Source organism: Corapipo altera, unplaced genomic scaffold (genome assembly GCF_003945725.1).
Source record: "Corapipo altera isolate COAL_440 unplaced genomic scaffold, ASM394572v1 61344, whole genome shotgun sequence".
Lineage (NCBI taxonomy): Eukaryota > Metazoa > Chordata > Aves > Passeriformes > Pipridae > Corapipo > Corapipo altera.
In genome coordinates, this window is record NW_020887480.1 from 682 (window position 1) to 4,039 (window position 3,358).

Genomic DNA, 3,358 nt, shown 5'->3' on the forward strand with positions numbered 1-3,358 from the left:
CTTCCTTCTCGGTGTCACACCCCCGTGTTTAGGATGGTCACCAGCCAGCACTTCTCCCAAGGAGGCCATGCCAGCTTGTGTGGAAGGTCCCGTACCCTTCCCGCTGCGGCTGCGTCGACAGCCGAGGGGGCTCCTTGTGCTGCCGTGAGCAGGCACAGGAGGGGAGTGTTTGCTCATTTTTTCAGCTGTTCCTACAGTTCAGGTCCATCCAGATTAGATACTTTAGAGAGTGGATTCCTTTCAAGGTGGGGCAGGTTGGCGGGGCTGGGGGAGGCCCCAGGCCACGTGGCACTGTGTCCCAGGGCCCTTTGTGACACGCTGGACATGGCCGGTGGGATGGAAGGGGGCAGGGTGTGCAAGGGCCCTTTATGACCCGTGGTGACAGAGGTGCTACTGGTGACACGACCACAGTGTCAACAGTGCTCCTCGGAGCAGGCGACGGGACAGGACAGGACAGAGCGGTGCTGTGCGGAGCCCCCGCGCAGCCAACTCGTGCCTTGCTGACCCGGAGGGTTTTGGAGGATTTTCTCGCTTTCAGGTGACCTCGAGGCCTTTCTGCAGGACTCGGAGACCCGGAGTTTCTCCGAGGTGTCTCTAATTCCCGTGACAGGTGATCTCGAGACCCTTTTGCAGGACTTGGAGACCCGGAGCTTCTCCGAGGTGTCTCCAATCCCTGTGGCAGGTGGCCTCAAGGCCATTCTGCAGGACTTAGTGACCCGGAGTTTCTCCGAGGCGTCTCTCTTTGCAGGTACCCTCGACACCAGACTGTGGCATGGCAGGGAGACACTTCAGCCTGCTCAGGTTGTTCTGGAGGAAGAAGGAGGAGGAAAGCCCTGGGGCTGCTCCAACACAGCAACCTGAAGAGGTGCAGCAGGTGCAGCCCCCGCAGGAGGGTGAGTGCTGGAGCTGGGCCACAGGGCTGGTGGCTGCAGCCCGCTTGGTCTCATCCTGTCCCATCCCCTCTGGACATGCCCAGGGAAAGGGAAAGGGGCAGAGGGGCTGAACTCCTGGCAGCCGTGCTCCATCCACTGGGCATCCTGGGGCTGGCCCTGCCTGCTCCTGGAACCCAGGCCTGGGTTGTGTTCTCCGGCCTCTTCCACACACCCTCAACTCTGAGCGCGCTCGTTCTTTGCCAGATGCAGACCAGGAGCGGACAGAAGAGCAGCTCCGTGCCCGTGGCCGCTTCCACAGGGCAGCACAGGTACCTGCAGCCATCCCCACCTGGGCTGGGCCTACTCTCACTGCTCAACCCAGCACCGCTGTCCCAGTCCTCCAGGGGACATCCCTCTCTTCCCTGCCCTTCTTTCTCCTGCAGACATTTATGAAATTTGTGGGCAGTCGGCGTAGACAGTCCAGCATCACACCAGTTGATGTCCAGACCCAACCTGACACCATCCCGACCCAGCTGAACCCAAAGCCTGATGTCAGCACCGCGTCGACTGCTGTCCCAGCAAAGTGTGACACCGCAACCAGTGATCACACAACCCACTGGGACACCACATCGAGCGATGCCGTGTCACACTGTGACTCTGAGCTGCCTGAGTTCATGGAGGAGGCCGACGACACAACGATGGAGGGCGTGGCGAGCACTGACGCCGCGCCTGTTCAGCACCTGGCCGATACCCCCAGTCTGGACTTTCTTGAGGAGAGAGTTGTCTCTGCTCAAGTAAGCAGCCTGTGGCCCCCCAAGCTGGGTGCACTGGGCCCCCTCAGCCTTTGAGGCTGGCACAGTGTACTGGGAATGGAAGCATTTCTCGGGGGAAACTGGGCAAGTTGCTCACTCTGGCAGTTCTCTACATCTCCCCTGTGCATCCTCCAGGCCGGACTGTGGCACTTGGGGACCTGGGGCTACTCAAGGCATCTCCAGTCCCTGGGGCAGGTGCCTTTGAGGCCAGACAGTGGGACTGGATGAGGCGGAGCATTTCCCAGGCTTCTCACTTGCAGCTGCCTTCAAGGCACGACTGCAGGACTTGGGGAGTCAAAGTTTTTCCATGGCATCTCTGCTGCAGGTAGCCATAACACCAGACAGAGACTTGCAGCAGAGACCCCCCACGGTGCCCAAGCTGGCCTGGGTGAAGGAGGAGGAGAAGGAGGAAAGCCCTGGGGCTGCTCCAGCACAGAAACCTGAAGAGGTGCAGCAGGTGCAGTCCCCACAGGAGGGTGAGTGCTGGAGCTGGGCCACAGGGCTGGTGGCTGCAGCCCGCTTGGCCTCATCCTGTCCCATCCCCTCTGGACATGCCCAGGGAAAGGGAGGGGGGCAGAGGGGCCGGGGCTGATCTCCTGGTAGCTGTGCTCCATCCACTGGGCATCCCGGGGCTGGCCCTGCCTGTTCCTGGAGCCCAGGCCTGGGCTGTGTTTTCCGGCCTTTCCCGCACACCCTCAGCTCTGAGCACGCTCGCTCTTTGCCAGATGCAGACCAGGAGCGGACAGAAGAGCAGCTCCGTGCCCGTGGCCGCTTCCGCAGGGCAGCACAGGTACCTGCAACCATCCCCACCTGGGCTGGGCCTGCTCTCACTGCTCAACCCAGCACCGCTGTCGCAGCCCTCCAGGGGACATCCCTCTCTTCCTTGCCTTTCTCCTGTAGCTGGTTTGCAGATTCATCAGGTGCATTTGACATGAAGAGGTCACTTTCATGACCACTGGGGACATGGCAAACTCGGACCTCTTCAATGCCCAGACCAGCGCTGCCCTGCTGGATTTGCTTGTGCAGAACGGTGTCTACAAAGCCAAGCAAGTAAGCAGCCTGTGACCAGGGCTCCAGTCCCCCAGGGATGCTGTGGCCCCTCACGTTGGCTGCACTGGGCCCCCTCAGCCTTTGAGACCAGCAGAGTGTGGTGGCAAGGGGAGCACTTCTTGGGGGAAACTGGGCAAGTTGCTGGCTCTGGCAGCTCTCCAACTGTCCCTCGTGTCCCCTCCAGGTGCCAGCCATAGTCAGGTGCATCCACCAGTGGCTCACATCCAATGTGTCTGCTGAGCACAGGTTGGACAAGACTCTTGTCCTGCTGACCGAGGCACACCCCACGGATGTTGCAGTGACCCTGCTGCGCTCTACCCCAGCCTGTGACAGGTATGGGACCCACCTGCCTTGAGGGTTCACCTGCCTTTAGACCCCATCCCGCTGGACAACCTGTCCCAAATGGTGTGCCAGAGAGATGGAGCCTTCCAGGACACTCCAGTTCCTCTCTTTGCCAGCTTTGGCATGGCAGCCCCCAATCCTGAGGTCAGCCTGCCTCCCTGCCCCACAAGGCACCGTGGTTCTGTCACCTGGGCCCTGCAGCTGCCCAGGCCACAGAGCTGTGTCCCAGACCCCTCTGAGCCAGAGTTGTGACTCCACAGAGCTGCTCGCACCATGTGGAAG

General features: G+C 61.1%; 1 long non-coding RNA gene across 1 annotated transcript; it reads left to right on the forward strand.

Moving 5' to 3' along the window:
* Positions 1-806: 806 nt before the first annotated feature.
* LOC113941630 lies at positions 807-1,354 on the forward strand. Its single transcript, XR_003525721.1, has 3 exons — positions 807-893; positions 1,137-1,201; positions 1,316-1,354. It is a non-coding gene; the product is annotated as an uncharacterized LOC113941630 (long non-coding RNA).
* Positions 1,355-3,358: the final 2,004 nt, after the last annotated feature.